Source organism: Alligator mississippiensis, chromosome 7 (genome assembly GCF_030867095.1).
Source record: "Alligator mississippiensis isolate rAllMis1 chromosome 7, rAllMis1, whole genome shotgun sequence".
Taxonomy (NCBI): Eukaryota; Metazoa; Chordata; order Crocodylia; family Alligatoridae; genus Alligator; species Alligator mississippiensis.
In genome coordinates this window covers 89974760-90001778 of record NC_081830.1, presented here as the reverse complement: position 1 = coordinate 90001778, position 27019 = coordinate 89974760, and the positions used below count along the sequence as shown (strand labels likewise).

The 27019-nt window shown below is 54.0% G+C and overlaps 1 long non-coding RNA gene across 28 annotated transcripts in view; it reads right to left on the bottom strand.

Moving 5' to 3' along the window:
- Positions 1 to 4375: 4375 nt before the first annotated feature.
- The window catches only part of LOC132251463 (uncharacterized), a 31669-nt gene continuing 9025 nt past the window's right edge, over positions 4376 to 27019 (bottom strand). For 13 of the 28 annotated variants that reach the window (XR_009463580.1, XR_009463582.1, XR_009463596.1 and 10 more), the window contains 12 exons: positions 26084 to 27010; positions 25805 to 25978; positions 25586 to 25717; positions 25175 to 25335; positions 14431 to 14784; positions 14160 to 14228; positions 13417 to 13523; positions 13223 to 13311; positions 12877 to 12940; positions 11978 to 12714; positions 10992 to 11071; positions 4376 to 10786 (listed from right to left, as the gene is read on the bottom strand). This is a non-coding gene — a long non-coding RNA (uncharacterized LOC132251463). Of the gene's footprint in view, positions 10787 to 10991; positions 11072 to 11677; positions 11757 to 11977; positions 12715 to 12876; positions 12941 to 13222; positions 13312 to 13396; positions 13524 to 14159; positions 14229 to 14321; positions 14785 to 25174; positions 25336 to 25585; positions 25718 to 25804; positions 25979 to 26083; positions 27011 to 27019 lie in introns of all 28 variants that reach the window. The other 15 variants (XR_009463583.1, XR_009463570.1, XR_009463584.1 and 12 more) reach the window with 15 other exon arrangements.

Sequence of the window (27019 nt, the reverse complement as noted above, 5' to 3'; positions counted from 1 at the left end):
AGGGGACATGCAGGAGGCTGAGGGAGCAAAGTGGGGAAGTGCGCAGGGCGCTTGACAGGACATGGGAGGAGATGCCGGCACCTTCAGGGGGGAAGAGGGGGGATGCAGGGACCTTCAGGGGGGAACAGGAAACATACAGCAGCCTTCAAGGGCAAGGATGGGGGATGCAGAGGGCTTCAGCACCAAAGACAATGAGATACACGGAGCTTCAGGAGACCAGAGAGGGGTTAACACACCAGGACACTTGAGGGGTGATGAAGGAGGAATACAAGCAGGTTGAGAGGGAAAGGGAAAGGTAAAGGGGGGGGGGGGGCAGGATGCAGGCAACTTCAGGCAGAAACACAGGCGAATGGTTGACGGGACCTTGAGAGGCCCAGAGAGGAGGACATTAAGGCAGCAGGGGGTTGAGTGAACATGCACGGGCCTAAACAGGAAAGAGGGACAGATGCAGGGGGCTTGAGGGGCAAACAGCAGGATTTAGGAACCTTGAGAGGGCCAGAGGGTGTTAAACCAGCAGGGGGCTTCAGGGGACATGCAAGCAGCTTGAAGGGCAAAGAGCAGGGATGCACAGGGCTTGAGGGGAAAACGGGAGGATGCAGGAACCCTAAGAGGGCCGGAAGCTTGTTAAGGCAGCACGGGGCTTGGCGAGACATGCACAGGGCTGGAGGAGCAAAGAGGAACAACGCACAGGGCTTGGAGGGAAAGCAGCGGGGATGCACAGGGCAGTTAAGGCAGCACGACGCTTGAGGGGACATGCAGGGGGCTGGGGGAGCAAAAAGGGAATGCAGAAACCTTGAGGGAACACAAATGTGGATGCATGGTGCTTCACAAACCCAGAGGGGGAATCCAGGGCACTTGCCAGAGCCAGAGGGGGATTAAGGCAGAAGGACGCGTGAGGGGACAAACAGCACACTTGACAAGCAAACAGGGGGGGTGCAGGGAGCTTCAGGGGACGCAAGGGGCGATGCACAGAGTATAATGCAGAAACAGGGGGTGTGCAGGGAGTTTGACAGGCCTACAGGGGGATCAAGGCAGCAGCGAGCTTGAGGGGACATGCAGGAGGATGGAGGAGCAAAGAGGACAGGTGAAGCAAGGTTAACAACACAAGGAGCGATGCAGGAAGCTTCAGGCAGAAACCGGGGGGGGGGCAATCCAGGGACCCTGAGGGGGCCAGACAGGGCTTAAGGCAGCACAGTGCTTGACACGGCATGCACAAGGCTTGACGGGAAAACACAGGCAATCCAGGGAGCTTCAGGGGGCCAGAGGGCACTTAAGACCCGGGGGGGCTTGAGGGCACATACAGGAGGCTGGAGGAGCAAAGACAACGCTGCAGGCAGCTTGAGGGGCCACAAAGGGGAATGCAACGAGCTTGAGGCAGAAAAAGTGGGAGATGCAGGGACCTTGAGAGGGGCCACACACACATTAAAGCACCAGGGCCTTGACAGGGGATACAGGGGCCTGCAGGAGGCTTGAGGAACACAGAGGGGCGGATACACGTGGCTTGAGGGGGCCAGACAGACCTTAAGGCAGCAGGAAGCTTCAGGGGCAAAGAGACAGGATACATGGAGCGTGAGCCACAAACACTGGGAGATGCAGGGGGCTGGAAGAGCAAAGACAAGGGATGTAGGGAGCTCAAGGGGTAAATACAGGGGATGCATACAGCTTGACAAGGAAACAGGGGGGACACAAGGACCTTGAGGGCACAAGAGGAGGGTAGCAGCAGCAGGGGTCTTGACAGGACATGTAGGGCACTTGAGAGGCAAAAAGAGGGGATGCAGCGGGCTTGAGGGGCAAAGGCAGAGAAATGTAGGAACCTTGAGGGACCCAGAGCACAATTTAAGAGAGCAGGGGGCTTGACAGGGCATGCACAAGGCTTCAAGAGGAAAGACAGGGGATGCAGGGGACATGACAGGCAAACAGGAGGAATGCAGGGAGCTTGAGGGAGCCAGAGCGGAGTTAAGGCAGCAGCAAACTTGAGGGGACTTCAGGAGGCTGGAAGAGCAAAGAGGGGGGGTGCAGGGGGCTAGAGGGTACACAAGGGGGGATGCAGCAACCTTGAGGCAAAAAAAGTGAGGGATGCAGGGACGTTCAGGGGGCCCAGACACAGCTTAAGGCAGCAGGGGCTTGAGAGGAGATGCAGGGGCCTGCAGCGGGCTTGAGGGGCAAAGATGGGGGCTTGCAGGGGCAAGAGGCAGGTTAAGGCAGCAGGGGGCTTGACAGCAGATACAGGTAGCTTGAGGCAGAACAAGTGCGGGCTGCAGGGACCTTGCAGTTAAACAGCAGGGAAGCTAAAGGCCTTGGTGGTTAAACAGCTCTTCCACTTTACAGAGCCAAGGGACACTGCCAGTAAGGAACAAGGAGTGAAAGGGACAAGGGGCAGGGTGTTAAAGGGCATTGCAGAGGGTTACAGGGATAAAATAAACGGGCCTTAAAAAGGCACACGTTATGGACAGGCCACAGGCTGGCTGGCTTAGTGCAAAAAATGAAGCGGCCAAAACCGGCCAAGTTCACAGGTCAAGGCAAGCAGCAGGACAAAGGGGGCAACTGGTGGGGGGCAGCAGGGACAGGTTGGGTAACAGAACAGAAGCGGGGCAAGCAAGTGCAAATATATGACCTTCGCCGTCGGTCTCTGTGGTGTCCGGTGCTCGGTCCAGTGTCAAACAAGCCAAACAAACCAGAGCTGTGTTTTATTAAACTGCAATATGCCAGGACCCAGGTTTTCAGCTCCCTGCACGTTCCTTCGGGCAGCCCTGAGAAGCACCCCTGAACTTTCACTATCCATTTTCTACTTCGGGAACAGCTTTGTATCTTTTCAAAAAGTATCTATCTAACCAAGGGCATAGAGTAGGTTGTTTAGGCAGGGGGAGATCGCTTGTTGCTTAGTTGCTAATTGCTGGCCTCCTAGTAGGAAAAGCTGTATCAACAAAGTCCGGGGAAAGTTGGAAGGGGGGTTACTTGCTGGGAGTTGGAAAGGGGGGTTGCTTGCTAGGCTGGCTGAATACCAGGTGCTACATGAGCAAATTACCTATTAGGAAGCCCAGTTCAGCTGGCTAGGGGTAGTCTGTACCTAGGGGGCGAAGTGCGCATGGACCAAAAGAGGCAACCTCTAGTGACTGTACAGTGTGTAAGGCTAGTATATAAGGCTGATACCCACTTGGGTGGGTGTGCTTCCTTTGCAAACGATTGCCAAGCTCTGCTTTCTGTGCAGAAATAAAGATTAAGTTGGATCCTTCACCCCTCTGTCTTTACTGCCACAAGCGCACCAGGCATGAACTCACTGTCCTTTGGGGACAACAGCCCATGCATGTGCATGCACGCACACAAGCACGCGCACACACACACAAGCACGCGTGCACACACACACACACACCAGCATTCAGGCCCCACCAGAGGGAAAGTATCAGACAAGGCTGCAGGCAGGCATGCATGGGATCCGAGGCAAAAATGTGCAGCCAAAGGGCGGGGACAGGGAGCAGAACAGAGCCCCAGGCAGCTCGATGGGCAAGGGGGGACTCCCAAGCACAGCACGGGGCACAAGACCCCCGCATGTATAAGCCAGGCAGGCACAGATGCAGGCTGGCAGCTGCAAGTGCACTGCTCCCCACCCTGCACCACACCCGGGACAGGAGATCCGAAACAGAGCCCGGGGGCGCCAGTCAGCTCGGGGCTCCGCGACCCGCTGCACGCCCCCCCCCACGGCCGGGACCCGCCGGGAGAGCGAAGCAAGTGGAGCCGGATGCTCCGGCCGCCGGGAGCGCCCCCAGCAGCCTGCACGACCGTCACCTGGGCAGCACGGGAGACGCGCGGGGCCACCGGCGACCCCGGGTCTCCCCCCACTGCACAGCGAGTGGCCACGAGCCGGGGCGGGACACGCGCGGAGCCGCGATCTGCTCCCGCCCCGGCCCCGGGGCTCTCCCCACGCGCCCCGCGCAGCTTCCGGCCCCGCCGCCGCACCCACCGGGGGGGGGGGCCTCACTTCCCCCCCACCCAAACTTACCGCACGGAGCCGCTCCCCACCGCCGCCCGCTTGCACGTGGCCGAGTCACGTGACACCCCCCCCCCAGCCCCATGCAGCCATGCGCAGGAATCCGCGCTCTTCTCGCAGCGCCCGGAAAACCCGGACGGGGGGGAGGGAGCAGCCAGGATGGACCGGGGCGAGCACCGGCAACACAGCCTCCGCCCTCGGCCACAGGGCGCGCTTCGGCCCACGACCCCTCCCCCCCCTCGAGGACCCAGGGCCCAGCCACGGGGATCGCCCCTGCCCGGACCCGTGCGACCCCCCTGGCCGCGCACAGGACACGAGCACCCAGCCCTGCCCCTGCCCCCCACGAGAAAAGTAATAAATACAAAAAGTAAATAAACTCAATGCAGCAGGTGCCAAAACCATTTCTCCTTTATTTTATTTTTCCAGGCTGGCCCACAAGTTCCTCTACATGTTACATACAAAAAGCTCAGTAGACAGGAGGTGAGCAAACAGCCATGTACAAAACAAACCACCAGGAAGAAAACATTGCCAGCCTCACAACAAACAACACAAGGACACACACAAACATCACCAAACAAAGCAAACAAGCAAGGGAGCAGAGCACGATCCCACCACACCCAGGCAGCTTCGCACCCCTCTCACCCAACTAAGCACACACCAAGGCACAACTCAGACCCCACACATCCTCCTGGCACCTCTTCCACCTCACAGTCAGAGTGATGGGCAAGTTTGTCTTTCTTGTGAACAGTATACTATAGAAAACTATTTAATTTCAGGGTAATTTAGATTATTACATAGTATTAGCTTCGTAGCTAAACACTAGGCATGACCTGTGGCCTAGCAGTTTTCCTGACCACAAGACAGAATGATCTCTAAGCCAACTATTTTCTTATGTCAAGTGCCCTAACCATTTTGTTAGAAAAAAGCAGAAATTAAGTCTGTGTACTGGGTACCAGCTGCAGCTAGAAGTCAGATAAGATAAGGCGGGGGGGGGGGGCCAGAGGGAAGAAGATGGTACAGCGGAGTACAGGATAACAGATTGCAATGTGTAAGATAACACTAACTTTTTTCCCAACACACCTGGGCAGATAACATGATGTCTGAAAGTACTCTCTCTTTAAAATAAGGATTGTCCTGCCAGGTACTTATTCCAGCTCTATCCGTATCAACCCACTCTGGATTAGAAAAAAACCCTTCCCAAGAGATTAAAGGATAGGGTGGAAAGTTAGTAGAAGGAGGCTGTGTACCACATATCCAACCATTAGACAAATTTTAGGGCCTGTGCTATAGCTATAGTGGAAATCAGGTAAGTATTATCTTTCCACTGGTCTTCCTGTTCTGTATCGCTTTCCCATAAATAGCCATGGTGTTTTATGCATCAAGAGCAATAATCCTGTTAGGATAGCCCGGTGAAATGCCATTATTAACTTATAACCTTCCCTGCATCCACAGTGAAATACAAACACAAAGTATAACAAGAAAGATAATACAAAGCAAGCTTAATACACGTATCATTTCTATTAAGGAGTCTGAACGGTCCACGATTCTCCGATTCTTTCTAGCCATAAAGGCGGAACAGCAGCTGACCGGTCATTACTTGCCGATACCAGGTTTGAGGCGACCGCGATGAATCCGGCCCTCTTTCTCGGCGATTTTCACAGCAGCGTGTATAGTAAGAAGAACTTGGTACGGACCTGCCCAGACTTGGGCCGAGGCGGTTTTTCACCGATGCTGTTTTACCCAAACTCAGCGTCCTGATTGATAGGAGTGAAGGTTACAGTCCAGGGGTACCAGCTGAACCAAAGCAGCTGACCTGTGTAAACACTAGAGAGACTCCTGTAAGGATAAAACATAACTAATTAAAGCTTCATCTCCGCCGAGTAAGCTAACATGCAGATTTTCCCATCTCTTATATAACAGGAGCGTGACCAAACAACAACTCGTAGGGGGACAAGGTTGAGAGGCCATTTGGGTTTTGTTCTTATAGCGAACAGCACCCTTGGTAAAGCATCTGACCATTTCAATTTGGTTTAGGAGCAGATCTTTCCTAAAAGGGATTTTATACTCTGATTCATACTCTCTACCTGACCCGAGGACAGAGGGCGATAGGGTGCGTGCAAGTATGTTATTATTCCAAAAACTCTGTAAACTTCTTTTAAAACAGTTTCTGTAAAGTGAGTTCCCCAGTCAGAGTTTATTCCTCCTGGAATGCCGAAATGTGGGATGATTTCTTTTAATACGGGTTTGGCTACTGCTACTGAATCCGCTTCTCGAGTGGGGAAAGCTTCTGGCCATCCTGTTACTTGATCTACCACTACTAGGCAGTGCTTGAAATTTACAGCTTTGAGCAAATCCATGTCGTTTTTCAAAGGGTAAATAGGCCCACGGTCGGGCCCCTTGTAATTTTGTGTGTCCTCTGTATTTGTTGAAGGCTCTGCACTCTGAACATTGCAGAGTTATTCGGGCAGCTTCTAGATGTATACCTGGAGCAAACCAGGTGGAGAGGACCTGTTCTGCTATTTCTCCTTTTCCCAACTGACAGCATCTGTGGGCATCCTGAGCCAGACTTCGGAGCAAGGTGCGAGGAGCAATTGGTCTACCGTCTGGCACACGTCACACTCCATCCTTTCCTTGCGCAGCTTCCCACTTTTGGACCCATATAGATACTTCATCCGCTGGGACTTTGTCATAAATAACAGACAAGGGTGGAAGAACAACTTGAGATGCAAGGAGACTTCCTTTAGTTTGTAGTGCAGCGGCTCTAGCTACAGCATCTGCAAGATGCTTTCCTTTAGCAATGTCAGTATCTTCTCTGGAATGTCTGGGACCGTGCATTACCGCTATATCACCTGGTAACACGACAGCCTCTAGCAGTTCTTGGACTTCCGTGGCATTGCTGATTACAGCATCAGAGGACGTGATAAAACCTCTTTGTCACCAGGACTGTCCTAGCGCATGACAGATACTAAAAGCATATTTAGAGTCAGTATAGATAGTGACCCTGGAGGCTGTGGCCAATTTGCATGCTCATCAGAGTGCCGCTAGCTCAGCGGCCTGGGCGTTGGTCCCTGCTGGCAGAGGTTGTGCTGTAGTAGGAGAGCTTCCACTGAATGAGATATTTCAACCACAAGAGAGTGTCCTAACACTAAATCTTGAGCCTTTTGAACTAGCACAGCGGCAGCAGCAACTGCTCTAAGACAGAGAATTGCTGCCCTTGCTACAGGATCTAACTGAGCAGAATAGTATGCTATGGGACGATTAGAAACTCCCCATGGCTGAGTTAAGACACCTGAAGCAACGCCTTGATTCTCATGAGTAAGTAGGGTGAAGGGTTTCTGGTCTGTAGTTTATAGAGTAGATTTCTTCCAAGGAGGTGCACTACAGTTCCTTCAGCTAATAGGAAAGCATGAATAGTGGTCAAGGGTCCTATCTGCACTTGTGTTTCAGTGCCACGGGGCACTTGCATAGATTTTCCAATTACTCTCATAATCTTTTCAGATCCTGAGACTGCAATTCCCGCCCTTTCTGGAGATTCTCCCAGTGAGGACAGATCTGCTCCTCTATCTATAAGACATTTATAAATTTTCCTGCTATTTGAAGTGGTACATAAGGGGATGAAGGGGCGCAGGTATACTCAAAAGAGGAAGATTCCCCTAAATACATCGTGTGGAAGAGCCGCCCCCTTATTTCACTGGGAGTCATCTATATCTTCTTGCAAACTCTGGACCCAGGGATCTGTAGGATCGGTGCTGGCAGCCCGGTTGTTTCCCTGGGTTCCCCCCTTTCTTCCTCCATAAGGGGGAAGTCCCTTAGGGCAGTTTGGGCGTTCTCGTCTCCAATGCCCCAATTGTTTACAATAATTGCACACATCATTGGGGGCAGGTTGATTCATATCTACCCATGTGGGCTTGTGTGTGTGTGAATGTGAATATGTCAGGGTACTTGCCTGTGTGCCACAGACACTTGGGTTCTGTACATGTGTGCTAGACTGTGTCCGCGAGAGCACATATGCATGTGTGTCAGACACCTGAGTTCCATGTGTGTGTGAGCATGCACGTGTCACAAGCACCTGGGCTCTGGGTGCGTGTGTGAGACTGTGCACATGCATGTGTGCGAGGATGCACATTTGTGTGCAAGTGTGTCACGGACACCTGTTGGGGCACATGTGTATGTCGCAGTGTGTTTTGGGGTTCTGTGCAGGCGCGTGTCTGTAAGGGACTCTGAACAGGCGTGACTGCATGTGTGATGGGGGTGTGCAGATGTCATTACATGTGTACAACAGCAGGTGTATGACCTGATTCAAACGCTACCTAGTATGTCCTGCTATGGGACTGAAAGTAGGCTCCGAGGAGGCAGGTACAGACCCTGACACTCCTGTTACGGGAGGAGAGGAGCCTGATGGAGGGGTAAAAGGTGCCGGAAGGGCCACGGCCTAAGCGGCCGGGTTTATTATGGCTGGTCCCCTAGTCACCAATGGTGGCATAGCGGGAGAATAAGGGGGAGAAGACACCACAGACGTTGTTGAGCGGCCAGAAGTAATCAGTTTTTTTTTTCCTCTGCAGAATTAAATCCATCAAATCACACCAGAGATACCAATAATCCATTAGTCGGGGATGGGGTTCCTCTAGGAACCCCCTGAGGTACCTTCATTTATCTACACTGAGGGATCCCAACACTGGCCACTGAAGTTCAGGGTTTTTATAAGTGTAGCCGGGCCAGACACTAGTACATAAGGCTATAGCGCGCTTCTTACTCAATTGGCCATGTCCAGATAACTTATTCCAGTTGCTTAACAATTCTCCAAGAGGACTACTAGCCAGAATTGACTGTTTCTGTCCCATCGTCATTCTTGGCGGACATCCCTTTCCCAGATAACCTGATATACTATTAAGCTCCCCAAAAACCCTGCTTTCTTGGCTGCCCTAGACCTAACCAACCTGGAAAGGCAGGCCTCTAAGATGCCTCAAACAGGTTGGAGGACTTATCCAGTTAAAAGGTCAGAAACAGAGACGGTTCCTCAGTGCACGAATGGAGACATAAAACGCGCCACACAGATTTATCGGCTCAAAAGAGTCGAACGGGCAATTAACTAAAATTGCCTGTGTGCCCAGGTTTGAGGATCCGGAGAACAGACTGGCCTATAACACGTTAGACAAGACATACACAACATATAAAAGACCACACCATGCCAGTAAAATTGAAGGAGTCACCTTATCGTCCCGCCGTGTCTGCAGCCTTAACCCAAGACTCCCGTGGTGAACTCACCTCTGTTACGGCCGGCCGGAGGTTGGGTTTAGGCGGCAGCGGCAGCGAGACGAGCTGGGTGCTCCTGGCTGGCTCGCCAAATTGTGAGAGAAATTGTCTGACCAGGCTCCCAATCTGGTAAGGGAACACCTGCAGACTCTCTTAACCCGAACAGAGCTCGTTTCCCAGCTGAGACTCCAATAAGCAAGAGATGAGGGTGTGGTCTTTTCAGTTTATTCGACCAAAGGTCCCCTGTCCTCGTAAGGGCAGAGAGACCCCCCGACTGCAACTCAACACATAGATTTATAAACTCTGGTTCCATAAGCTCCTTCATAACGCATGCGCAAAACTCAGAGGAAATCACCAAGATGGCTTGGCTTTGCTCACCCCGCACGGTTGGGCCCAATCACCTTGTCTGCCCGCCTATATTGACAGATCATGGCAATCTTACTGCAAGGTTGCATCAGCCAGCATTGACCAAAGGTCATACAAAGGTCACATTGATTTTCCAACAATATTTTCTAACCTAAATAACAGTAACATTATGATGTTAGCAAAAACTTGCACAGTACTAGATACTTCTTAAGGACACGATCACTGTACTTAGAACAATGCCTTCTTCCTCTTACCTTGTTCCTTGCTGTATCTGGTTTACAGCACACAGACAGATTCACTTGCTGCATTTTACTCAGAAAATAGTCAACACAGTTAAAATGATTACTTAACATAAGCAAAGGCTTAGCTATCATTCTGCCTTGTGGTCAGCGGCATTGCTAGGCCACAGGTCATGCCTTGTATTCAACTGCAAAGCTAATACTTCTTAATAATCTAAATTATTGTTAGCCTAACAGTAGGCTATCAGAAAACTATTTTATTTCAGGGTAATAACAAACATGCTCACCACACTGCTCAGGGACCAAACCAGACAACCACCCCGCCCCAGCCAAACACACACTGCTATGACAGGCTCCCAGCCCTGCAGGACACGGTAAACATGGCAGTCAGGCAGAATAAAACCCATTGCTCTGACCCAGCAGAACCAGCACCCCAACACCAACAAGAACCCTGCACAAGCAGGTCCAAAACCTCCAACCCCCCAGCACTGCAATTCTCAACCTCACTAGCACAGAAGCCACAGAGGCAGCCCGGGCCCCGCGCCCGGCCAGCCCTTCTGCTTCCATGCTAGCTGGCTCCAGCATTGCTGTGCTCAACAGTTGAAAGCTCTGGGCCTGCTTGCCCAGCGGTTCCTGCAAGTGTCTGGGTGCTCGTCCAACTACAGGGTCACAGGAATGGATTTCACCTCTGGTCACCCTAGGTCCACCCACAGCACAGACAAACTGACCCAAACATACTACTTGCAAACCCCTGGCTCCAGGATCATAAAGCTGAGGACACTCCCAAACCCACCCCACACCCCCACGCAGAATCCCAATACAGAAGGGACATTCCAACGTAGCGGGCAACATCCGGCCGGTCCGTGTCTGTCATCCAACACTGTCCCACGGCTCTTCCACGATGCAGTCCTCTCACCTACTTCCCTCCATGCAGGCCAGGACCCTGGCAAGAACACAGAACACACTTTCAGCACAAGGGAAGCAAGGCAAGCACTACACACACCGCGCATCCCAACACCACCAGCCGCTGGGCTCTGGCAATTTGTTCCACTTGCAGCCAGGAAGCCGCCTCGACAAGGCAACTGCAGGCTCCGCCACGCAGCCGCTACCGAGAGGCTCCAGCCCCGAGAGTCAAATGCACGCCGTACCTGGCCACACGGCTCCTTTTCCAGGCCTCCAGTCATTGCAGCCCATCCTCCTCAACACACAGGGAGCAGCAATCCAACATCTACAGACACAGAGGGGAAAAAAAAGAAAACCCCTCAAATACAAATGCAAAGCTAGACACATCAAAACAGAAGAAAACCCCGCCCCCCCACACCAACAAAAATGCCCATGGAAAAAGCTCCCCGCAAAACAGGAACAATGCCCCACACAGCTCACACCACAAGTCTCCCAGCTCTGACTGGCACAGCCACAGGACTCCATGCAAGGCGACTCCAAGTAACCTCCCGATTCCTCCAACATGGCCATGGCACCAGGTCTGGGGCTCTTCACCGTGAACCCAACACCTCACCCCACACCACAGGAGCCAGCAAAGCAACACACAGCTGCACCCTCCCATCCCCAAAACAATAATACATCTATTAACACTTGCAGAGCACTGAGACTACAGCACCCCCCCACCCCCTACGTAGGGCGCACACAGCACCCCACATGCCCACCAAGGAGACACGAAGCATTAAGACCCCTCTGAACTTCCCCCCCAATTAAGAGGGCAGAACTTCAGCACTACAGAAAAGTCCCCTCCTTTCAGTCCGGCAAAGAGCAAAGACAGGCAACAGTGAATTCAGGCACAGTGAACAAAGATGAGACAGGCAGAAACCAGACAAACCATTCCCAGCACTGCGAAGGCCCTCTCGCAACAGCAACAGGCACGCCAACACAAACCCAATCGTCTGGCCCAAAACAACCTAGAAGTGCAAGACCAACACCCAAGTGCCACAGGCAAGCACAGTCTGACAACCCTAAATACACCCTGTGACCAACGGCAGGAGCCCACAACCCTTCCCTCTACAGGACCGTCACCAGCACCACCGAGGGAGGCCAAGAGATGCTCCCCCCAAGCCCGCTCAAATCCACCTCCCAACTTCCACGGACCAAATGTCTCACACCGCTCCGATTCAGATCTCACCTATCGCAGGCTTCACGCAGCAAGGCTTCCAGCCCAGGGCCACCACACGGGCAGAAGTCTCACACCGGGCAACAGCAAAGCGAATGCGCCGACATCCGTTTCTTTCACCAGCTTCCTCAGGTCACAGGCGCTATATCTCCACCTCTTCTTCCCGATGCCCACTTAGGAGCCTCGAGCCTCAGCCAGATGACTCCCGTACATGTCACCAAAACAAAAATAAATTAGGAAAAGTCACGCGGCACACGGGACTCACAGCCCTGAGGGCAAAAGCAACCCCCGAGAATTCAAAGGCGATACCCCCACCCAGCCTAAACAGGGCACACAGGGTGCAGTCAGACCCCTCCCCGAGGTGGAAACCATTTTAGGTGGCAGGAAAAAACCCACCACAGCCTTCCCTCCAGTCCTGACAAGAGCAGAAAAAGAACAAGTGCTGCAGACATTTTGCAAAGAGGTAGAAAGAGAGAGACACCAGTGACACCCCCAGGCACACAGGACATAGCGCTGTTCCCAAGACTGAAGGGAGGCCTGTAGCAACAGCAAGTCAGGGGCATGAACGCAAACCCAGAGCTCACCCTCAACACACCCCAGAGAGGGGCCAGGCCTGCAACCCAAGTGCCAGGGATGAGCCCGGATCAAACGCCCCACAAGCTCCTTAGACATCCGTCGTTTCTCCTATACGTGGACTCCGACAGACTCGGACCGGCTGGCCCAGCCCTACACCAGATTTCACAGCAGCCCTGGCCAAAAAAGCCCCCCGCTCGACTCGTTGCCCTGGAAGCAAAAAGCTCAGGAGGCTATCGCAAACCAGGGCCGTCCTACCCCACCCACACCGCCCCCAAACAACATACAGCCACCACCCCACCCCCTCCCCACAAACCACTCCCCCATCCCTTTTCTACCTCCATCCTGCGTGTGTGCTGTACGACTCTCCTGGCTCACATACTTCACGCCTGACCAAGGCCTCTGGGACAGGGGAAAAACCACACGTGCCTTGTCAGCCCAAAACACGGACGACAAATAGGTGCAAAGCAAAACGTAGGCGGAAGGTCCTCCCCAAGCCCCAGGCAGATGCAGCCAACCCACCTCACCCACAGACTCAGACCTCACAAAGGCTTCCCTCCGGCCTGCCTGGGCAGGGTGTTCAACATCCAACCCGAGGAAACATCTACTTCACAGCAACCAGACCGTTTGCAGGACACGGCCACCACAGAGAACACATCCTCATCACCAACATCTACTGCTCACCACAGCCATCTTTGTGGTGCTCCTTCTCCAGCCCTCAGCATGTCACTGCCCCTGCCCTGCTCCTCACGACAGAGCTACAGCACAAGCACCTGTGAACATGCACAAGTAAAACCTCACCAAAATGTGCCAAGGCAAAACCAGGCAGCAACAGCTTCCCCCAAAGCAAGCTCTCACCCATCACATGCTCCACGCACCAATGACAGGCAGCTCCATGGTTCATGACTTCAAGATGTCTTCTCTTCTTCTGCCCAATCTCCACTTCTCCTCCCGGCCCCAAAAGTCTTGGTAAAAAGACCCCCTGCTGCAGATAAAGCAGCAATTACCACAAAACAGCACAACTCACAGGCCTCACAGCACTGGCGGCAGGGGCCCCTTCCACCCAAAACCACCCTACTTAGCTCCCACAAAGCTGACAGGATGCAGCAAGACCTGTCTCACAGCTCTCCCCTCCCAACTAAGGGAGGCCATTTACATGTGCGCACACAGGCCTCCCCCTTCACTTCTGGGAAGAGCAAAGAAAAGGACAAAAGAGACAGAGACAGAAATAGTGCAGTGATGTTGACTCCAAGCCATCCGTGATACCCCCAGACAATTCCCAGAACTAAAGCAGGAAGCTGTGGTAATGGCATCAGCAAGGCAAACACCCAATCCTCTGCCCTGCTAGAGCCTAGACAGAGTCAAGATCTGCACCCATGCCAGAAGCAAACCCTGCTCAAAGGACCAGAAATCGCCCACAATGGAGGGGAACGATTCCCATTCTTTACACCGAGGCAATTGCGGGACTCCCAGGTACACCAGCACAGCCTTGCACCGGTACAGAGAGGGGCCACCCATGGTGCCACAACCTCCTGCCGGAGCATCGCTGGCCCAGGAGCGTGAAGCTCAGTACACCAGGGACTTGTCACCCCACCCCACCCCCCTTCCAGAACAAACACACCTTGCACCATCCTCTCTGCCTCCATCTTCCACCCTTCTCTGCTCAAACTTCTCTCCAAGGACCAGGACCCTGCAAACAGAAATACATTCAACAGCCAGGGAGTCCAACAACAGAAGCAAAGGCACAAAGCTACACAATGCAATCCCATCCCCTGGTCCACACCTCTGAGCTCTCCAAGGCTTGCCTCTGCTGGGACCACAGCACAGCAGCCACAGCATATGCTGGAGACACCACCACAAGAAGGACCTTTTCTCTGACACCCAGTACTCACCAGTCAGAAACATCCAGATCGATCTCCAGCCGTCTACCCTACCTAGTCAATGCCCAACACCCAGGACTGGGCTGGAGAAAAAAAGAAACCTGCAAGATACAGAAAATCTTCACCAAAACACAAGAACAAAAACATGGAGGCAACTGGCAGATTGGAGAGAAGTCCCACGCTGCTCCAAGTAAGCACTCGCCCACCTACCACAGGGACCACAGATGCATAGGGATCCAGCCAAGAGACACCACAAAGCCAGAGGCCTCAAACCAGGCAACCAGGGACTGACCGCACCTCCTCCAGCACCTCTGGGACGCTTCACCCTCTTCCCACAGTCTGGTGCACATCATCATCCTCAGAAACCTCAGGACAAACACCAAACAAACCCTCCGCCCGCAACAGAGAAGCCGTTACTGCCATCGACGCAACGCACGCACCTCACTACTAGCACCCGCGGCCCTCCCGCCCAGGGCTCCGACACCAGCCTGCTTTGCCCCGCAGCGCAGACAGGGCGCAGACAGACCCTTCTCCGGGATTCCCCCTTCCTAGCAGGGGATTCTGTTTGCACCTGCCAACGCAGCCCTCCCGCCTTCACTTCTGGGAAGGACTAAACAAAACACCCCGGTGATTTCAGTAACAAACGTAACAGGACAGACACACGCATGCAGACACGCAAGCAGCAAACATTGTTCCCAGCACCGAAGGGGAGCCTGTGGCAATAGCAACATCCAGGCAGAGACGGACCCAATCCTCTACCTTAGCAAAATCTATGTAGGGGCAAAAATCGACACCCACGTGTCAAAAGTTAATCCGCTACAAGTCCAAAAACTCCCTACACAAAGACAGAGGCTTTCCTCAAGCACAGCAAGACACAACACCCCGGCTGGACCCACCAGCACCAAAATCACAGCTCAGACCCCCAAGGTGCCTGCCCCGCATACTAGACAAACTGACCGGCAAGCACGAAGCTTCAGACACCATCCCACACAGGGGCCTCACACACAACTCACAAGCAAAGGCCTCCCACACAAACTGCCAACACACCTCTGCCTGCTTCAACCTCCACGGGCATAGCTTGGCTCCACTCCCTGAACCAGCATTCGCTTGCATCCACACAAGCCACAACCCTACAAGGCACAGAACAGACCGTAACCCCAGGAGACACAACCAAACACAAGACAGGACCCATTGGGAGAACTCCCACTCCACACACCCAGCCCTCACCTCAAAGCTCTCCAAGGCAGGCCTGGCCAGGGTGCGCCCCATCCAGCCCTAGGAAAGGGCTCAGCCCCAACAGCCACACCGGGCATCACGCTGTTCCTTCTCCACCCCTCCCTCATCCTGCTCACCATCCTCCCCACACAGGGGACACAGGCACCGCCTGAGGGCACACAGGAAACTTCACTACCAAACAGAAGGGCAGACCGCAAACGACTGCCTGACCGGAAGACAATCCCACGCCGCTACGAGTAACGTCTTACCTGCTGCAGGCTCTGTCCACGCACACAGCTCCACCTGACAGGCAAAGGCCTCGCTCAAGGAGAACCAGAAATGACAACAGGGACACAGCCACCAACTTCTTCCTCCTCCTTCTGCATGGTGGTGGCACTAGGTCACTTCACCTCTACCTGATCTCTTCCCCGCTCAGGGTCCAGATATTTGCATCACCCCCCAAACAACAAGCAAGTACTACACGAAACAGTATTCACATCTCAGTACTAAGGAGAGAGATGCACCCGCCCCGGTCTCCAAAAGCAGCACACAGCCACCACCCCCACATACAAGGCACAGAGCGTACAAGCAAACCCCTCCCAAAGGAGGGGACCAATTTACATGCAAACACTCCCATCCTTCCAGCTCTGGGAAGAGCAAAGAAAGAACAAAAAGTGCTGCTGTGATTTTCAATATCAAAGCAGAAAGAAACACCAGTGACACACCCAGAGAGACAACACAGAGTACAGCTCCCAGAACTGAAGGGAGGCCGGTGGCAGCAGCAACACACAGGCAGAGACTGGCACCCCCCCACCCCCGAGCCAAACATCACCAGAGCAAACCAGCCACTCCACCCTGCTACTCTAAACCAAACCAATTTTCAGCACCCTGTTCCCCCATCTTCCATCACTACAGCACAACATGCCCTCACATCCTTCTCCCCCACAAGATCAAAGCCACTAGAAATCAAACAAAACCCTCATCACCCCAAACAGGGGACACAAGGCAACCTAGTCAGGGCCAAGGTAAGCTCCTCTCCAAACCTCCAGCACCACAACCCACTACCTGAGCTCTCAAACGCTTGCTTCTGGCCAGCCTGAACTGGATATTCACAGGCAATCAAAAACCCACCTAGCTTACACAGGGCACAGCCACCACAGGAGAGCCCTCATCTCCAACAGGCACTGCTCACCACAGCCACAACCACGCTGCTCCTTATCCAGGCATCCTCACAGCCAGAAGACAGAGTGGGGACACACCACCTGCACAGGTACACGCACAAAACCTCCTGGAAACCTGAAAGAACAAGCGTGGAAAAAGTGACAAAGCAGGAAGACAAATACATCGCGCTGCTCCAAGGGAGCTCAGACCCACCACACACTCCAGCCAGGTGACACAGTAGAGGTAGAGGCCTCGCACCGTGCCAAATCGGGAAATCATAACAGGGCTGCCCACTGTGGGTCTCTTCACCGGGTGAGCGTGATCCCCTGCCCTCCATTGATGCTGACTTCATGAAGGAACATCTTGAAAAGCTGGATACCTTCGACTCAGCCGGCCCTGACAATCTTCACCCCAGGGTACTCGAGGAGCTGGCGAGCATCATAGCCCAGCCTCTAGCGTGGATCTTTGACAACTCTTGGCGCTCTGGTGTCGTGCCCGAAGACTGGAAGAAGGCCAATGTGGTGCCTATCTTCAAGAAAGGGAGGAAAGTGGATCCGGCTAACTATAGGCCCATCAGCCTGACTTCTATCCCGGGGAAGATCTTAGAAAAGTTAATTAAAGAGGCCATCCTTAACGGACTGGCCAACGCCAACGTCTTAAGGGATAGCCAGCACGGGTTTGTTACGGGTAGGTCTCGCTTGACCAATCTCATTTCCTTCTACGACCGGGTGACCTATCACCTGGACAAGGGAGAAGAGGTTGATGTCATATCTTGACTTCAAAAAAGCCTTTGATCTGGTTTCCCACGATCGCCTCTGGCCAATTGTCACCTTGGGTCCTCCAGGATCCACTCGATGGAAAATTGGCTCCGTGGTCGGACCCAGAGGGTAGTAATTGATGGAAGTCACTCATCGTGGTGTCCTGTGACCAGCGGGGTCCCCCAAGGCTCTGTCCTTGGATCCATACTGTTCAACATCTTCATTAACGATGCGGACACTGGAGTCAGAAGCGGGCCGGCCAAGTTCGCCGACGACACCAAACTTTGGGGCAAAGCATCCACGCCAGAAGACAGGCGGGCGATCCAGGCTGACCTGGACAGGCTCAGCAAGTGGGCGGACGATAATCTGATGGTGTTCAACGCCGATAAATGCAAGGTTCTCCACCTTGAGAAGAAAAACCTGCAGCATCCTTATAGGCTCAACAGTGCTACATTGGCTAGCACTATGGAAGAAAGAGACTTGGGGGTCATCATTGACCACAAGATGAACATGAGCCTGCAGTGCGATGCTGCGGCTATTAAAGCAACCAAAACGCTGGCTTGCATCCACAGATGCTTCTCAAGCAAATCCTGGGACATGATTCTCCCCTTATACTTGGCCCTGGCGAGGCCGCAGCTGGAGCACTGCGTCCAGTTTTGGGCTCCACAATTCAAAAAGGATGTGGAGAAGCTTGAGAGAGTCCAGAGAAGAGCCACGCGCATGATCAGAGCTCAGGGAAGCAGACCCTACGACGACAGGCTGAGAGCCCTGGGGCTCTTTAGCCTGGAAAAGCGCAGGCTCAGGGGTGATCTGGTGGCCACCTATAAGTTTATCAGGGGTGACCACCAGTATCTGGGGGAACCTTTGTTCACCAGAGCGCGCCCCAAGGGATGACGACTAGGTCGAACGGTCATAAACTACGACAAGACCGTTTCGGGCTGGACATAAGGAAGAATTTCTCTACTGTCCGAGCCCCCAAGGTCTGGAATAGCCTGCCGCCGGAGGCGGTTCAAGTGCCTACACTGAACACCTTTAAGAGCAAACTGGATGCTCATCTTGCTGGGATCCTATGACCCCAGCTGACTTCCTGCCCTTTGGGCGGGGGGCTGGACTCGATGATCTTCCGAGGTCCCTTCCAGCCCGAATGTCTATGAAATCTTCCCAGTGGCTGCTTCATAGGCCTGCAACCTTCACAAGATGGCTCCTCCACACACGTAAGGAAAAGGCAATTGGCACTATCGACAACTCCGAGGCTTCACGGCACTGGGGACAACGGCCGCTCCCTGCCGAGACGCCGCACGCGACTTATCCCCTACGCCCCAACCCCCGGCCGACAGCTGTCACAGGACAGCCAGACCCCTCAGGACTTTCCCTTCGATAGCAAGGGAAGCAATTTAGGTGTGCAAACACAGGTCTCCTGCCAGATCTGGGAACAACAGAAAAAGGCTGCAACAACTTTCAAGACAACAAGACAAACAAAGGCACATGGACAGAGGACAAGCCAGTCCCAGCACCGGTGGGAGAGCCTGTGCCAAGACAGCCAGGTAGGCAAAGACGCACCAAACTTCTGCCCCGCCAAAACCTGGAGAGGGCCAGACACCGGCACCCAAGTGTTGTAGCAAACACAGCTCAAGGAGCCAAAAAAACGGCTGGCAGGAACAGGCACGCATTCTCAAGCCTCGTGAAGAGCCGCACGAGGGGCCCCTGGACACAGCAGGCCACCGCAAGAGATGAGAGGAAGCTCAAATGCCGCAACACCCTGCTCCAGCATCTCTGACTGGGATCACCTAACAGACACCATGCCAGACCAGGGCCTTCCCACCACACCCGGACACCGCCCGCCCCAACCCACCCCACCTCCCAGCATCCTGCTTCTCTTCCTCCATTACCACTGTTCTGCTCCGCTCCTTAGCCCTCTTCCTTTTCCTCCACACATACCAGGACCGTACAGAGAACAGACAACAAGTGATCAGCCCAACAAGCAGAACTAAACACAGGATGAGCAAACCACTGAGCAAGTCCCACAACACACAGCAAGCCAACAGAGCACCTCATCACACTGCAAAGGGCACACAGAGGGCACGCAGACACCAGGGCGAAGGCCTCAGCCCAGAGAACCGGCACGCGCCACACGTGGCATCGCAGTGCTCCGTCACCCCTTGCGCAGCCTCGCTTGCCATCCCTTCCCCACGGGAGGCAAGCGCCTGCCGAGGACGCAAAGGAAAACCTCGGCGCAACGAGCACAGAAAACAACAAAGGGCAAAGCACAAAAACCTGCCAGACCTGGGCAACCCCACACTGCTTCAAGCAATCATTTACCAACTGCAGGATGTGCCCATTCAATGCCAACACACCATGCAACAGCCAACTCCTACTGCTTCATCCTCCATGGGCACTAGTCCACTCCACCCCCTGAACCAGCATACATTTCCCTGCACACGGGCCAGGACCCTAGAAGGAAGAGAACAGGTAGTCACTCCAGGACCACAACCAAGGAGAAGGAACCCACAGTACAAACTCCCACACCGCACACCCGCTCCCCGGCTCAAAGGTCTCCGAGGGGCGCCCGGCTACAACGCCTCCCATTCAGCCGCAGAAAAGGCTTTAGCCTCGGGACAGCCCTCACCGTGCCTGGCATTATGCCGCTCCTTCTGCAGCCCTCACTTGTCCCTGCTTTGCTTCGTCTCCTCTCACAGGATGCAGGAACCTCCTGACAGCACATGGGGAAAGTTCACTACCAAACAAAAGGACAAAGCACAAGCAACTGCCCCAAACAAGCAACATAGGGTGCATTCAGACCCCTCCCAAAGGAGGGGACCAATTTAATTGCCAACACAGCCCTCCTTCCAGCTCTGGGAATAGGAAAGCAAGAACAACAAGTGCTGCACTGATGTTCAAAATCCAAGTAGACAGAAACACCAGTGACAAACCCAGACAGACAGAACAAAGTGCCCTTCCCAGAACGGAAGGGAGGCCAGCAGCAGCAGCAGCAACAGGCAGGCAGAGGCAGAGAGACAGGCACCCGCTCCTCTGCCCCACCACACCCAGGGACAAGATCTGCATCCAGATGCCAGGGGCAAACACTGAAACCACCTATATACTCAAAGGTTATTGTCAGCCTGTACAAAGAGAGCCAGGACACACACACAGGCTAAACCCAACCCAGGCTTACACCACCCAGCTCTGGGGCACCCCAGGAGGCCAGAACCCTGCTGGAAACAAGAAGCGCCAGACACTATCAGACACTAGGCGTTTGCTCCCTCACCCAAAAAACCACAGGGAAGAAACCACTCACCACCACCCCACCACCCCTCCCTAACCAAGCCCACTTTTAAGTATTCTGTTCCTTCATCTTCCAACACTGTGGCACAGTACTCCCTGTATCCTTCACCCCATCAAGATAGACTATGCTGGAAAAAGAACAGAAACCTAGCCAGCCCAGAGAGCAGAAGAAACGGCACAAAGTTAGAGACAGGGAAAGCTCCTCTGCAAACACCCGGCAGACACATCCAGACCCACTACTCGCTAGCTGAGCTCTTAAAGGCTTGCCTGTGGCCGCCCAGAGCCAGATAGTCACAGGGCATCAAAAAGCAATGCACCACAGCAACCACCATACACACAGTACATCCTGCAAACAACTGTGAAAGAAACGGTCAGACAGGGAAACGAAGACATCACACCGCTCCGAGGAAGCTCAGACGCACCGCAGGTTCCAACCGCGTGATGCCGCAGGGCCAGGGGCCTGACACCACACAAATTGGAAAGTCAGGAGACAGCTGTGCGTTTTCTCCTCCGCCATCTCTGGGGCTCTTCACCTCTTCTTCCAGTCTCTGCTTCACAGTCCTGAAGCCTTGGCAAGAGGACTCCTCCACAGACAGACAAAAGAGACACACTTGCCACTGTTAACAACTCAGAGGCCTCACGGCACTGGAGGTAGCAGCCCCTCCTGCCAGGACTCCATGGGCAACTTTTGTTATTTTTTTGTTTTTTTAAACCACCTCATCCCATAGCTGTGAGGGTGCAGGCAGAGCCCTCTCAGGGCTTTCCCATATTAAGCAAGGGAAGCACTCGAGACGTCCAAACACAGGTCTCCTGCCAGTTCTGGGAAGAGCAGAGAAAGACTGCACTGACTTGGAAGACAACACGACAAACAGAAAGGCACACGGACACAGGACAAGCCATGCCTGGCACTGCTGGGACAGCCTGTGGCAAGACAACCAGCTAGGCAGAGACGCACACCAAACTTCTGCCCCCGCAAAATCTAGAGAGGGTCAGACACCAGCACCCAAATGTTGGACCAAACCCAGCTCAGGGCCCCACAACACCTAGTGCCGGAAGCAGGCGGGGATACTCAAGCCTCATGTACAGCCAGATGAGGGACTCCTGGCCAGAGCATGCCACTACTAGAGGTGAAGGGAACCTCAAACCCGACAACACCCTGCCTGTACCTTCCCACCACACCCAGACAGCCCCCCCATCCCAAACGCAAAACATCTTTTAGTATCCTGATCCTCAGGCGCCCTTACCCTTTGCCCTCACCATTCCCTCCACATACACGAGAAACCTAGAGAGTATAGAGAACAGGTGTTCACCCCAAGTGGGAGAACAAAACACGGGAGACAGGAACCTCCGGGGGAAATCACACCCCACACATGCAGCCAAGGGAACACCTCAACACACTGCACAGGGTAGGCAGACAGCAGGGGGAAGGCCTCAGCCCTGAGAGCCAGCAGCCACCACAGCTGGCATCACACTGCAACACAAGCCATCGTGCATCCTAACCCTAACTCTCCCCATCCCAGAGGCACGCACCTGCTGTGGGCACAAAGGAAAAACCTCACCACAAAGACCTATAAAGGGCAAAGCAGAAAAAAGTGCCAGACTTCAAGAACCCCAGACTACTCCAAGCAAGCTCCTTACCAACTACTGGATCAACCCATCTAATCCCAACACACCTCACAGCATCTAATTCCTCCCCCACTGCTCAGCTCCACTCCCTGAACCAGCATTCACTTCCCTCCACACTAGACAAGATCCTACAAGGGGACAGAACAGGCAGTCACCCCTAGGGGCACAAGTGAACAGACAGATGGACCAACGGGTACAATTCCCACCCCACGCACCCAGCCCTGAGCTCAAAGCTCACCAAGGCATGCCTGGCCAGGGTGCACCCATCCAGCCACGACAAAAGGCTCACCCCCAGATGCAGCACTCGCCCAACCTGGCATAACGCTGCTCCTTCTCCAGCCCAGTCTCGTCCCTGCTTGCCTTCCTCTCCACACAGGGGTACACAGGCACCTCCTGAGGCCACACAGGAAACTTTGCTACCATACAGAAGTGCAAAGCACAAGCGACTGCCCTACTGGAACACAATCCCACGCTGCTCAATGTAACATCTTGCTCACTACAGGCTCTGACCCCAAGTCCAGCGAAAGGGCAGAGGCCTCCTTCCCGCTGACACAGAAGTCACCGTAGGTGCACAGTCGCCCGCTTCCTCCACTGCCTAAATGGTTGCGGCTCTACATCGCTTCACCTCTACCTCAAGCTCTCTTTTGCTCACGGTCCAAACATTGGTGTTACCCCAAAACAACAAGCAATTACTACATGGGACAGTATTCACATCTCATAGTACTGAAGGGAGACACCTTCCCCTCCAAACCACCCCCAAAACAAAGTAAGCAGGGTACAGTCAAGCCCCTCCCCAAAGGGGGAACCAATTTAGGTGCTAACATGGCCTTCTTTCCATGCCTGGGAAGAGCAAAGGAAGAACAAAAAAAGTGCTGGAGTGATTTAAAAACAAACAAACAACAACGCCCCCCCCCCTTCCGGCTGTGAGGATGAACAAACAAGAAAGGAACACCAGTGACAAACCCAGAGAGACAGAACAAAGTGCAGTTCCCAGAGCGGAAGGGAGGCCAGTGGCAGCGGCAACAGGCAGGCAGAGGCAGAGACGCACACATGCGCTCCTCTACCCCCGCACATCCAAGGGCAAGATCAGTACCCAGATGCCAGGGATAAACGCTATATAGCCAAAGGCAATTTTGAGACTTCACACAAACAACAACTCACAACCAGGGTAAAATCTAATCTAGGGTTATACCACCCAGCTCTAGAGCACGCTTGGTGCCCACAATCCCTTCCTTCACCATCACTGACCAGGAAGCATGGAGCTCCAGACACTATCCCACACTAGGTATTACCTCCCCCACCTGAAAATCACCAGGGCAAATCCCACCCCTGCAACTCTAACCCAGCCCACCTTTCACCATCCTGTTCCTCCACCTTCCATCATCAGGCCACAACATGCCCTTGTATCCTCCTCCCCCGAGATCAACGCAGCTAAAAAAACAACAAAAACCTCATCAGCTCTAAGAGGGGACACAAGGGCACAAACTCAGAGGAAGAAAGCTCCTCTCCAAACCCCCACCACACACATTCAGCCCCACTACCCACCAACTGAGCTCTCAAAGGCTTGCCTGTGGTCACCCGGAGCCACATATTCACAGCAATCAAGGAGTCACCAATCACAGCAACCACCACACATACGGCACAACCACCACAGGAGACCCCTCATCTCCTACAGGCACTACTCGCCACAGCCACGACCGTGCGGCTCATGCTCCACTCAACCTCACAGCTGGAAAGGGGAGGGGGCACGCCACCTGCAAAAGGTACACGCACAAAACCACCTGGAAACATGAAAGAGCAAGTGCGAAGAAGCGGTCCGACAAGAAGACAAATACGTCGCGGTGGTCCGAGGAAGCTCCAACCCGCCGCGGGCTCCAAACAGGTGATGTCACAGAGGCAGAGGCCTCACACGAGACAAAATGGGAAGGCGTGAAAGGGCTGCCCATTTCCTCCGCTGCCACCTGTGGGTCTCTTCACCTATTCTGCCAAGTGTCCGCTTCACAAGCCTGAAGCCCTGGCAAGATGGCTCCTCCACACGCACATGCACAAAGAGGCAATGGCCACTATCAACAACTCAGAGGCCTCACAGCGCTGGGGACAGTGGACCCTCCCTGCCAACACTCCCAAGCAAATTTATTTTACCGCCGCCCCCCATAGCTGTAAGTGTGCAGCCAGAGTCAACTTGGGACTTTCCCTCGGCAAGCAAAGGAAGCAATTTAGATGTGCAAACGCAGGTCTCCTGCCAGTTCTGGGAAGAGGAGAGAAATGCTGCAGCGACTTTGAACGCAACGAGACAAACAGAAAAGCACACGGACACAGGACAAGCCATTCCCGGCACTGGTGGGAGAGCCTGTGAGAAGACAAATGGCTAGACAGAGACGCACACCAAACTCCTGCCCCAACAAAACCTGGGAAAGCCAGATACCGGCACCCAGATGTTGGACCAAACCCAGCCCAGGGAGCCAAAAAAACTAGCGGCAGGGGCAGGCGGGGATGCTCAAGCCTCACGCAGAGCCAGATGAGGGACCCCTAGCCACAGCAAGCCACCGCAAGAAACGAGGGAAACTTCAGGTTCCGCAACACCCCGGTTGACCGTAACTGCTTGCACTAATTGAACTCATGACAACGTCCCACACCAGGGCCTTCCCACCACACACAGACACCCCCACCATCCCACAGCACCTTTCAGCATCCTGCTTGTCTTGCTCCCTTACCACTGCTCTGCTCCAGTCCTTCGCCCTCTCCTTTCTCCTCAGTGGCTTCCTTCTCCTGCGTTTACTTCTGCTCCTTGGGCTGAACTCCGGTCCAGGGTCCTGATCTTTGTGGAGGCATTCCCACCCTACACGTCCAGCCAAGGGAGCACCTCTCCCCACTACTAAGGGCACACACAGGGTACAGACACAAGGGGAAAGGCCTCACCCCTGACCGCCAGCACTTGCCACACTTGGCATCACACTTCTCCTCCAGCCCTCATGCATCCTTGCTTGCCATCCCCACCCCATACGGGAGACTGGCACCAGCTGAGGCTGCCAAGGAAAAACCTCAGCACAACTAGCAACAAAGAGCAAAACAAAAACTAACTGCCAGGCTCCGAAAACCCTAGACTGCTCCGAGCCATTTCGTACCAAATGCCAGACCTGCCCATCCAGCACCGACACACCGTGCAGCATCGAGTTCCTCCTGCTTCATCCTCCGTGGGCGCTGCTCAGCTTCACTCCTTCAACCGGCAGTCATTTCCCTCTGCACAGGTCAGGACCCTGCAAGGGACAGAACACGCAGGTCACCCCAGAGGGGACAAGTGAACAAAAGAAGAAACCCACAGGTACAATTCACACCACACATACCCAGGCCCCAGCTCACAGCTCTCCAAGACGTGCCTGGCCAGGGTGCACCCATCCATCTGTGAGAAGGGCCTCACCCCAAGAGACTGCACTCATGGGACCTGGCATCACACTCCTCCTCCAGTGCACTCTCATCCCTCCTTGCCGTCCTCTCCACACAGGGGACGCAGGGACCTCCTGAGGGCACACAAGAAACATCACTGCAAAACAAAAGGGCAAAACACAAGCAACTGCCCAGTGGGAAGACCACACCACACCACACCACTCCAAGTAACATCTTACCCACTGCAGGCTCTGCCCATGCACACAGCTCCACCAAACGGGCAGAGGCCTCCCTCTAGGTGACCCAGAAGTGAGCATGGCTGCATGACCACCTGCTTCTACGTAGCACTGGCTCTAGGTCTCTTCACCTCTTCCCCTCAGCTCTTCTCTGCTCACACTCCACACATTGACATCACACCCAAAACAACAAGCAATTACTACACACAACAGTATTCACATCTCATAGTACTGACAGCACAGACACAATGCCCCCCGCAATCTAGGACACCAAAAGCATAACACCCCCACCCGCACATGAGGCACACAGGGTGCAGTCAAAGCCCACCCAAAGGAGGGCATCAATTTACATGCAAACACACCTATCCTTCCAGCTCTGGGAAGAGCAAAGAAAGAAGTGCTGCTGTGATTTTAGATATCAAAGTAGAAAGAAACACCAGTGACACACCCAGAGACATAGGACAGAGTGCACTTCCCAGAACTGAAGGGAGACCAGTGGCAGCAGCAACAGCCAGGCAGAGGCAGCCACGCACGCACCCGCTCCTCTGCCCCGGCACATCCAATGCCGTCATCTGCACCCAGAAGCCAGGGGCAAACACTGAAACCCCTAATATACTCAAGGACAATTTCCAGCCTTTACAAGCAGTCAGGACTCAACCCCAAGCTAAACCAAAATCAGGCTTAGACCCCCTGCTCTGCAGCATCCCTAAGGGCCACAGTTCCCTGCTTCAGCATCACTCCCCAGACAGCACAGAGCTCCAGACCCCATCACACACTAGGGGTTTCCTCCCCCACCCAAATATGACCAGGGAAAACGCAACCCAGCCTCCCACTTTAACCCAGCCCACCTTTCGGGATCCAGTTCCTCCATCTTCTACCACCACCGTAGAAAACTCACTTCTATTCCTCTCCCCCACAACATTGAGGCCGCTGGAAAAA